The following is an 11,859-nucleotide window of genomic DNA, read 5'->3' as shown; positions in this document are numbered from 1 at the left end:
CATATGAGACTCTATACACTGACCATTAGGAACATGAAAAGACAAATTAAAACATTAGGATCAATTCACTTCTATTAGAAATGACTAAGACTAAAATAAACACTGGAAAAAGCAAATATTGGTACGGATAAAGAACAAATTTTTATTAATTTTTATTTTAAAGATGTGGGGTACAATTCAGGGTTAGGTATACAAATAGTCATTGTACAGGTAAAGTTTGGGCCTTACTTTGGTCCCCATGTCAGCTGGTTTGATGAGGTGTGTCCCCCTCCTTCCCCTGGCAGTTTCCAACTACAGTTAATTCCTTTCTTACAGTATTATGATCATTGTTCGGGGTTCGCTTATGAGTGAGCACATGTGGTCCTCAGTTCTTTGTTTTTGTGACAGATCACTTCCCATCTCCCTCTTTTCTGGATATCTCCCTCTTTTCTTGGACTATCATCTCTGCCTGATGTTAGACTTATAGATCCTGAATGCTGCTCGGAACATATTTTTGATTATTTGAGTATAATCAACCCCTTTTTTACAATAATGACCAATTACTGATAAGATGTCTGCCAAACCAAAAATTTTACAACTTTAGTTCTTCAGATCATAAATGTATATTACTTTCTTATTTCATCAATTAAATTAAGTAAAAAAATTACGTGAGGGCATATGTATTACATCAGTAAGTGATTGCCACAATAATGCTGTTAAACTACTTCACAACTCAGAGGCAAAAACAAGCAACCCCCCCCCCCAAAACCAGCAACACAATAGATCGAGTGTTCCCTTTGGCTTAGAATTGCACACAACAGGGCAGTACCCTTGGCCTGGAAGACTAGGGTGACATGGAGAGCAAGCCCCAAGCTCCAAATGAAGACCTGACACGATAATTGTCTACCAAAAAAGATGAAGATTATGGGCAGGAAATCAATGCAGAAGTCTAACTGGATAGACACCCCCATCCTCACTGTTCCAGAGAAGTGGAGAGAGAAGAGGATTCTGGGACCTGGAGACCCCGAGAACCTGGAGATCACCCTGAACTCATAAGAAATGGGCTACGGCAGCAAGGGTTCTGGTCCCCCAGTGTGACAGATTTGATCCTGCAGAACAAGCCCTGGTTGTGGTAGACCAGAACTCTGCCCTGGCCTGCACCCGCCAGGAGGAACTTCAAGGAAGGGCCAGGAAAGTCAGGAAGCTAACATGGCACCGAGTCAGAATGGTTTAGTTTTGTTTCCTTGCTCTCACTTATTATGGTGGGCTGGGAGTTCACCTGGGTCTTGGTTGATCAAGGCTGTGGTTGTCTGGGCTTGGGTTTAGTCTGTGGCTTGGGTCCAGGTCTGTTCTCATCCCATATGGTTCAGTAGCCACCTGAGACCAAAGGCAGGAACCTAAGAAGGATGGATGGAAATACGCGAGGCCGCCTAAGCTCTAGGTTCAGCACTTACACGCCTCTACTTCCGCCTACAATTATCAGCAGAAGTTCATGGCCACGCCCCATTCCAATGGGGCTCTATCGCAGTGGAAGGTGCGCGAATATTTACCGCCTGTCATGTCTCTCTACCTATCTAAATGTGAAAGGAAGTATAACTGTATCCCATGTGATATCTCTATAAATTTTATTTTATTTTCTCAGGATAGCCCCTCTAGGGTAAATCCTTTTCATATATCTGCTTCACCAAACATTTCAACAAACATCTATGGGCCAGGTGCAGTGGCTCACACCTGTAACCCCAGCACTTTGGGAGGTCGAGGCTGCAGTGAGCTATGATCGCATCACTGCACTCCAGCCTGGGCAATAGAGTGAGATGTTGTTTCTTAAAAATTCTTTCTCTGTCTCTCTCTTAACCTTAGGATGAGCAAATTATTAGCAATTCAATTGACTAAAAGAATCCCAGGTAAGGGCAAATCCAACAAATATTTTGTAGTTAAAAATGTTAGACCTAGTTACTTTTAAACTATAATTTTTGTCTCTATGAAATATTTCTGTGTGGAAAGAGTTGATGATGAGACACAATCTCAAAGCAAATGTGGCAATTAAAAAATAACTTAAGGTTGCCTTCAGATGACTGCTGAATCAGAACGTCCCCCTGGGAGTCAAAAAAGTTTCTCGCATTAGAATGATTTTTATTTCTAAGAGAAACAAGGATGAGAAGGAGTATGGAGATTAGTTGCTGAACATGCATTTTTAGATACTGATATCATCTGTGAGGTATAATAAAAAATTCACGAACTAAGGACCTTCTTGAAAGTTGGGAGGCAAGCTCTTTTAGTCGATTGGCAAAATAAAAGAGACACGTAACTGCCAGACACAGAAATGGCTTAGAAAACAAAACCATTCTGCATTGGTGCCATGTTAGTGCCCTGAATTTCCTGGCTCTTCCTTGAAGTTCCTTCTTGTGAGTGCAGACTGGAAGAATAAAATCTGGCACACATGGGGTTCAGATTTCCTCTTGCTGACAAAGCCCTTTTTTTTTTTTTTTGAGTTGGAGTCTCACTCCATCACCCAGGCTGGAGTGCAGTGGCAGGCTCACAGCCACCCCAGTGTTGACCGCTGGGCTCCAGCAACCTTCCGCCTCAGCCTTCCAAGTAGCTGGAACTACAGGCGTGCCACCACGCCCAGCTATTTTGTTTTTTTTTTACTTATTGTAGACACAAGGTCTCACCAAGTTGCCCAAGTTGCCCAGGTTGGTCACAAACCCGCGGGATCAGGCAATCCACTTACCTTGGCCTCCCAAAGTGCTGGGATTACAGGCTGAGCCCGGACTGCCCATTTTTTATATGTTCAAAATGATCTCTGGATTCCTGAGGTCTCCAGGTCCCAGAATTCTCTCTTCTCTCTCCTCTTCTCTGGAACCAGCCAGGACTTCTTTGTTGAATTCCTGCTCATAACCTACTTCTCTTTTTGGTAGACAGGTCTCTTGCCAGTTCTTCATTTCGAGCCTGGAGCTTGCTCCCCCATCTCAATCTGGGTGATGAATTCATCTTCCCAATAGAGAATGCTGCCCTATTCTCAACTGCAGTGCCATACAAGTCAAAGGGAACACCCCATCTACCATCGACTTGCCCTATCAAATATCTGTCTAATGCAGATCAAGACGTGCCATCCAACTGGTCTGCAGATGCTGGCTTCTGTAACGAGGTTAATCCCCCAATATTATAATATTGATTTCAGTTTTCTTCTTCCTCACCCATCAGTCTACATGCACACTGAGGGCTGAAAACTCCTATTAGCAAAATATCTGACATTCGGATTCTCAGTTATATACGTGTTGAAGCAGTGACTACATGAATGAAATAAGGCTGTTACTGTGTGTAGGCTCCAATGGAGAAAATTGAGATATTAACTTTGTTTATCTCTACATTATCTTTGTTTTTCTTTTGAATTTTCTTAGGACTCACATTTAATAGTTATTTAGATAAATGACTCTCAGTAGAAGATTGCATCTTAACATTCGAATCAATAACTATTTTTAATAGAAGATAAAACTGCGTCCTCAATCTTATAGTGAGTGAAATGATTTTTGAAATGTTCACTTCCCTTATACGCATTTTTGTTTAGATTTATTTATTTATTTTTATTAACTGAAATCATAAGATGTCTTGGATATGAGCATGGCCTGGGAAATGTGAATAAAGCAGTAGCCAACCATGTAAATTGGTGCTTTGCAGAGTTCCAATTTTCTTTTTAGATGAACATAATTTAACAAAGGTTTGAGGTGCTTGTTCCAGGTGAACAAATAGCAATGAGATGTCAAGGAAAATTAAAAAAAACAAAAACACAAAAAGTAAAAATGTCTGAGGAGCTACACATTTTTGTGGCTATAGGTATTATTCATCTTTACATCCCTTAAGAGTTAGGAGTTGCTCTACATAAAACCATACATAAAACTGCATGCCCACCAGGGCATGTTGACAAGTACCTGTAGTTCCAGCTACTCAGGAGGCTGAGGCAGGAGGATTGATTGAGTTCAGAAGTTCAAGGCCAGCCTGGGTAATATGAGGCCAGACAATTAAGTTCACAAACTCATCCTAGGAAACGTGCAATATACCTTATTGCCAAATATCACTATGGTTGACTTTGATGCATTCCCATTGGGAAGCTATGCATTAATGCCAGCACCTAGTCCATTCCATCAAAGCAATTTTTCTGGAATGGCCATCAGAGCTGTTGTCATATTGCCCTTGAAGTCCTGAATTTCATCAAAATGTCTTCCAATATTTTCTTTATCTTTGGGTAAAAGGAAAAAGTCATGGAGGGCCAGATCAGGTGAATAGGTAGGGTGTTCTAATACAGTTATTTGTTGACTGGCTAAAAACTCTGTCACAGACTGTGCTGTGTGAGCTGCTGCATTGTTGTGATGCAAGAGCTCCTTCAGGACCATTTTTGCCCACACCTTTCTTGTGCCAAGATTTTCAGTTAAGATTTTCCTGTTTGTTTATCGATGTTCATTTGGTCTGCTATGCTTCTCATAGTCAGCCAACGATTCTGATGCACAATTTGATGAATTTTTGTAATGTTTTGGTTCGTTCTGCTCATTACTGACTGTTGTGACCTCTTTTTTTTTTTAAATCAGTGATGCTTTCTCTCTCCTCAGAAAAACATTTAATCCATTTGCACACTGCCATTTTCTTCATGGCATTATCCCCATAAATTTGTACTAACATGTCCCTGATTTCACTTCTACTCTTGCCAAGTTTAACAAGAAATTTAATGTTTGTTCATTACTCTAATTCAAGCTCTGACATTCTCATGATGGCACGCAAAAACATGCAACAACAATGAACACCACTCAGCAAGACACTGTCACACATTGACATGAACACAGTTGTGAGACACTGATATACCAAGGTTATGAAACCTTACCAAGTTGTTTGCACCGTGCTGCCCATATAAGTGCATGGTGAACTTAATTGTCAAAACTTATATAGCAAAACCCTGTCTCTACAAAAAAACAAACACTCCATGTTCAACCAAGCTGGTAAGATTATTGCAACTAGAATTATTTAATTGTTGCAAAAATCCTAATAGAAGCTGAACCCTGCTTTTTGATGCCTTCCACGTACTTATAGTCTTGGGGCCCAGCACAGTTGGATGAATAAAATCTGTCTGATAATTTCTGTCTCTATAGTAAGGTTAGTTAACAAACTTTCAGAAAGACAGCCATGCTTTTCAGGGCTCTCCTGCCCCTGGGGCAGAGACTTGGAAGGGCTGATAAGAAAAGGACCATGTAACATTCTCCATTCTGTCTGGTTTATGCCTATAAACAAGCTTCTGTTTTTTCAAAGGGTTAAATTTCACAAATACTTGTCTAATTGTCCTCATAGAGATTAGGAAGAGCTTTGGAAATCCCCAATAGCTCTGAGAGTGCTAAATTTTTACCATGAACTTGTATCTATCCTTGGTTCTTTCTGGGACAAGTTTTCCCCGGAACCCCAAGGCAATTTAGTTATGATCTAAATTTATTTATTATTCTATGCCCTTCTTCCCAATCTGAATACATTTTATGGATCTATTTTTCCCCAGGAGAAATAAATATACTAAAAAGATATTACCTCTGATTTTATTCTTGCAACATGGAAAAACCATAAATGCCTCAAATCTCACAAAAACCATAATAAATTAAATTTCTATAATAATTATTATAACTTCTCCAGACTTGATTTGATAGCCTTATATGTAATATTTCTAATATCTCAGAACTCAAAAATAAAACAACTCAAGCAAAAACATACAAACAAAAACAACCACTGAAAAGTAGTTATTATTCCTGTTTCACTCTAAAAAATTAGAGTGTTGATAAAAAAGCCAAACTCTGTAAGATACTTAAAGAGGTTTATTCTGAACCAAATATGAGTGACCATGGTCTAGGGTACAGTCTCACGAGGTCCTCAGAAAGTCTGCCCAAGGTTGTCAGGTTACATCTTGGTTTTATACATGTCATGGAGACAGAAGTTACAGGCCAAGACATAAATCAATACATGCGAGGTATTCATTGGTTTGGCCTGAAGAAGGGGAGCATTTTGAAGCAGGGAAGTGGAAGGGGTTGGCTTGCCGGTCACAGGTGAATTTAAAGAGTTTCTGATTGGCAGTTGGTTGAAAGACTTAAGCTCTGTCTAAAAACTTAGGAAGTCAGTAGAAAGGAAAACAGTAAGTCCCTTGCATACGAATACTCAAGTTGAGAACTTTCAAAGAGGTGAACGAGTGTTCGCCTGTCCAATCATGCAACTTAGTTCAAGTGTTTGACGTACATTGTCACATGCATGCATCCTCTACAAGTGGTTGTGCTTTTGTGTACTTTGCTGTATAGAGTACAGCAGAACAGGACTGTATTATTTGTGTGAAAAGTACCATAAACCTATTATAGCATAGTACTGTATAGCCTATTGTGTTTGTTGGGTACCTAGGCTAACTTTGCTGGGTTTAGGAACAAATTGGACTTATGAACACACTATTGAAGGGAACTCATTCATTTGTAGGGGACTTACTGTACTTGAGCTAAAGTAAGGGAATTTGTGAAAGTTGAGGTTCTTGTTATGTAGATGAAGCCACTAAGTAGCAGGATTCGAGAGAATGGATGGGGTAAATGTTTCTATTTGGGACTTGCAAAGTATCAGACTCTTATTTAAATCTCTCCTGGATCTGGGAAAGATCTAGGGAAGGAGATTTCTATGGATGCAAATCCCCCATGAGATGGCTTTGTGGGGTCGTTCCAAAATATGTGAACAAAATATATTTGGGGGTAAAATATTCTCATTTCCAATCGGACTTGTTATTTGTCACATGATGCTATACCAGTGTCAGGTTGGACCTGGTATGTTATCACCACAGAGTCTGTTTCATCAGTCTTATGATCTCTGTTTTAATGTTGATGCTAGTCACTTGTGCCTGAACTCCAAAAGAGAGGCATTAGAGCAAGGCATGTCTGACCTTCTTTCTCACCAGGTCTCAAATTCTGTTTTTCAGGTTTACCTTGGCCTAGAGGGGATCCGTTTAGTCAGTTGGGGGAATTAGAATTTTATTCTTTGTTTACAAGAGAATCGAGAAAGTTCTAGCCAACTGCCTAATGACACAAAGCAGAGTAACAGAATCTGAACATAGGTCCTCCTACAGACAAAGAATGCACTCTCCACTCATGTTGTAGAAATGTACATCGGAAGTGACTTTAGTAATCCCCACAGTGGGAGTTTCCTTGGTAGAATTTAATCATTTCAGAGTAACAATTACAGGTTAACTGTCACTCCAAGATATTATGTAAATTGAGCTTTCTTTGTCATTGAAAAGTTGGCATTTTCTATGTTTCATGATGTTATTTATACATTGCAGAAGGGAGATTTTCAGTCATTTGACTAAGTTGGAAGAAAACACATTACCAAAAAGTAATTGCAGTGGCCTTGCTGAGAACTTCTCTAAGCAATTCTCAGATTTTAAAAAAAAAAGTGCAATTATCGCCCTTTGGACTCCCAGATAGATAGATACCATTTTGGAAACTACAATAAACTTCAGGCCCTAATTTACAACTGCTACAGGCCAGGAAAACACATGTTTACGCTTTGTGAGACTGTATTAATAAAAATCATTATATTTAGCCTGAGTTCTCTGGGGGAAAACTGCAATTCCTGAAATATTAAATAAAAAGAACATATGCAGGAGAAATTAAGTGAACCAGATGTCATCAGCAAAAAAAAAAAAAAAAAAAAAAAAGATACTCAGGGTTCCAAATTTAGTTGACTAAGTATTGATTGCAAGTGTTTCTAGGTGAATTGCAATTTAAAAAATATTGTTGAAAAAAAGAAACTCAAATATATACATGAATGTTGAAGTGAACATTAAGAAAAAATAACAACTTGTATAGTTGTTACATTTTTAGGCTTAATGTTCGAAGAATTGATCCCAATATAATGATAGCATCCTTTTAAGTTCACATGATTGTCAAATAAAAGATCTGAAGAAGACACAGTCCTTTAGTAAATAGTTCTTGGTGCAATAACTGTCACATTCCAGTTGTCCTATCTGGGGGATATTAACTAAAACTCAACAATAAAAAGTAGAGGCAAAAGCAATATCTGAATGAGAATTTTGCCAATTTTCCATGGAAAAGGAATTTGAGAGAGCCACTGCTGTGGTTAATGAGCGACACTGGGAACGAAGCCAGCAAGCCTATTGCTGGCGTATCCTTTCCCACGAGATACTGTGGGTAACATGCTCGTGATCCGTCTCTCTGGTTATCATGAAATAATTAAAATAAATCAGGACTCCCTTTCCTGCTGTGAGTCTTTTATTGGGATCAAAGACAGATTCCCAGCACTCCCTCAATCTGTAACTCTGGTGACTTGGGCATAGTCCCCTCATATTACTTCTGCAAAACTAGAGTTTCTCAGCGTCTCACTTCTCAGAAGAGAACTATGGCAGCAGAGTCTGGGGGTTACATACCAAGGTGCTGTCCATAAAAAAAACCACCAACATTGGGTCATCAGTTCTTCTAAGTGGCTGTCAATCAAAGGTTCTCACAACCCCCTCTGCAGGTTCAATATTTTGCTAGAGCAGTTTGCAAAACTCAGGAAAGCATTCTACTGACACCGGTTTATTATAAAGAATATTATAATGGATACAGATGAGAGCCAGATAAAGAGGTACATAGCGCAAGGTATGAGGGAAGGAACGCAGAGCTTCCATGCCTTCTCGGGTCGCTCCTGTGTTCACACACCCAGAAACTCCCAAGCCCCTTCAGTCAGGGGGACCCATTATATAGTTACAGGGGTCACCAGCCACCCAATCATCTCATAAGCATACAAAAAAACACTCCAAGGATTCCAAAGGTCCTAGAAGTTCTTGTGTCGAGAACCACAGACTAAGACCAAATAGTGTAACAAAAGATATTCATCTTAACCTTATCATTCAGGAAATTACTAGAGTGTTAGGAGTTCTATGCCAGGAACCAGGAATAAAGACCAAATATATATGTATTTCCTATTATATCACAAATAGACAAAACCTCAAACATATAGATTGTAGTAACATTTGGTAAAATATTTGAAAAATGATAGAGTGTGAGTATTTCGAACCTCACTGGTGTGCTGTTCTATGTGTTTTAACACAGGCATAGGTTTGCCTAGCTACCAATGCACTCAGAATACAGAACAGTTTTTATTTTTTATAACTATTTTATTATAGAGATGTGGGGTACAAATCAGGATTAAACACATAGGTCATCTACATGCAGGTGAAATGTGGGCCTCCAACTCATCCTTACTTCCCTGGTTTAGGAACAGGTATGCTTTATGTTGGTATGTGAACTCCCTCTCCCCCTCTCCTGGCAATGTCCTGTGCCTGCCAATCCCTCCCTTGTGCTATTGTGATCAATACCCAGGTGCGACTTATGAGTGAGAACATGTGGTATTCAGTTCTTTGTTTCTGTGATAGATCAGTAAGTATGATGATCTTCACCTCCGCCCAATTTACTACAAAATCCATGATTTTTGTCTTTCTTTATGTCTGCATAATATTCCATCGTGTATATGTACCACTTTTTCTTTATTCGGTCCACTTTCGATAGGCAATAGGGCTGGTCCCGTGTTTTTGCTATTATGAAGAGTGTGTAATAAACATGGATATGCAGGTGTCTTTTTTGTAGAGCGATTTATGTTCCTCCAGGTATATTCCCAGGAGGGATATTGTTGGATCATATGGAAGGTCAGTGTCTTGTTCCTGAGAACTGTTTTTAAAAACTGCTTCCTGTGACTCCTCTGTAGTTTCACGTTCCCTAATCCCTTACCCTTGTCAACCATGGGTCTGTTGTCTGTTACTATTGTTTTTTTCTTTCCCAGTGTGTGAAATTAATGGCACCATACAGTAAGCAAACTCAGATCGACTCCTTTCACATAACATAGCACCTTCCAGAACCCTCCAAGCATTTGCATGTATCCACAGTTTGTTCCTTCTTATTGATTAATAGAATTTCATTGTTTGATGTACCGTACTTTGTTTATTCACAGTATTTGCTCTCCAAGTCCAGCAGGGTTTCTCAGAGAGGCCCAAGTACGTAAAATGAGCTTGCATCATGTCTGAGGAGAACCTATTCTTTCGTAATTGGCTATAAGTTAATCTGCCCAACCATTGCCCTAGAGAAAGACATTTTCAGTGAAGAGATCTTACTTTTGCTCCAGTGGGAGACACTCAAGAGACACTCAATCTTCTGAGACTGTTTGCTATATAAACTTCCTTGACTAGATAGTCCAGAATAACAGGGCAGTTGTGCCCCATTCCCCAAATGTGCTGACATGTGAAAAGGCTATTGAGAATTGTTCCCCAACAAATGAGAACAGAAGTTCACTGTCTCCCAGAAAAGCAAGTTTGACTAAATAAGTTTGGAGATGTTTCATGCTAGAGCCCCATCTTGGAGATTCACGTTAGTATCTCATGTTCAGAAGAATTCTGTTTTAAAGAAATTCATTTAATTTTTTTATAATTCAGTATTTTCCAAATTATTTAAACTATGGAACAACACTATCCAGTAGAACTCTCTGTAATGATAAGAATGTTCTATGTTTGTGGGGTCCAATACAGTGGGTATCACCCACATGAGGCTCTTGAACTTGAACTGTCACTGAGGAACCAAATTTTTCATTTTATTTATTTTAAATAGCCATCTATGCTCATGACTTTAACTTAATTTAATTTAAATAGCTGTATATGACTCGTGACTTTTACTTTTATTTAAATAGCTGTATATGATTCGTGACTTTTAATTCAATTGAACTTAAATAACTGTCTATGGCTCATGCAGCTACACAACCTTTGAAAATTTCCTCTACACAAGCACTTCTTTTCGCATCCCATCAAACTCTTGTCCCACACAGGACCAGCTACATAATTGTCAGGATCAAGACAACATGAAAATGTGAGTTGGAGCCATGTTCCCACAATGTGTTCCAAAGGATCAGGTACAGCTCTACGGGTGAGCAACCCACAGAGTCAACAGGGTGCTGCACATGTCTAAAAAATAAGGAAAAAATGTCATGAAAGGCGCCAACACCCCAAGTATTCTTCTCTTTTGTGGTTTCTCTATTGACTTGTCATGCAAGTTTCTTTTTTGCTGTCTCCTGTTGTTGAAGTAAAACAAGAAGGTTAAACCTGTGGATGATTAACTTTGATTTTACCTTTCATCTTTACATTTTCAGTTTAAAATACAAATGTAAGAGCCTGACCTGGGACGTAGAATCTGCAAAACTGCCCAGTTCGTCTTCTGAAGTTTCTGCAGACATCCGTCTTTTCTTATCAGAGCAGTCGAGACATGCATACTTCTGGGTCCACACTTGTTCTATTAATGCCTTTTACCTCAGGCTTATTGACAAATATGGGAGGACTGAAAGAATAGGAAATATTGTTGCAGGAGTTTTCAACTTCGTTGTTAGCTTAAACCAGTAACCTTCGGTTCTTGTACCACGACCAAGAAGATTAAGGAATGAGGACACCAAAAGAGGGAGTTTATTCAACAGCAAAGCTCTCCAGAAAAGAGGGGGCCCAAAATGATTTACCAGTGCTAGGAGTTTGTGGTTTTATCTTATCTTTTCTGGGGGTGTTGCTCTCATTTACATCTCATCCATGCCTTACTTTCAGTTCTTATTGCACATGCGGGTCCTTGGCCAAAGTTACTCCATCGTGAATATTACCCGTAAGTACCACAGAAAAGCCCATGGGGGGGGGTAAATCTGCAATGCAAATGCTATGTTAATGATATTATAATAAGCCAAGGACAAGTTAGGACATTTAGTTAAGCTACTGCACCTGTGTTTAAGCAGCACCTGTGTTAAAAGTCCCTTTTAGCAGTACATCCTGGGTTGAGAGGATGCTCTCAACTGCATTAACCACAT

The sequence above is a fragment of the Carlito syrichta genome, unplaced genomic scaffold, assembly GCF_000164805.1.
Source record: "Carlito syrichta isolate Samal-C Ts95f unplaced genomic scaffold, Tarsius_syrichta-2.0.1 Scaffold316342, whole genome shotgun sequence".
Classification (NCBI taxonomy): Eukaryota; Metazoa; Chordata; class Mammalia; order Primates; family Tarsiidae; genus Carlito; species Carlito syrichta.
The sequence above is the reverse complement of the archived record's forward strand: the minus strand, read 5'-3'. Positions refer to the sequence as shown.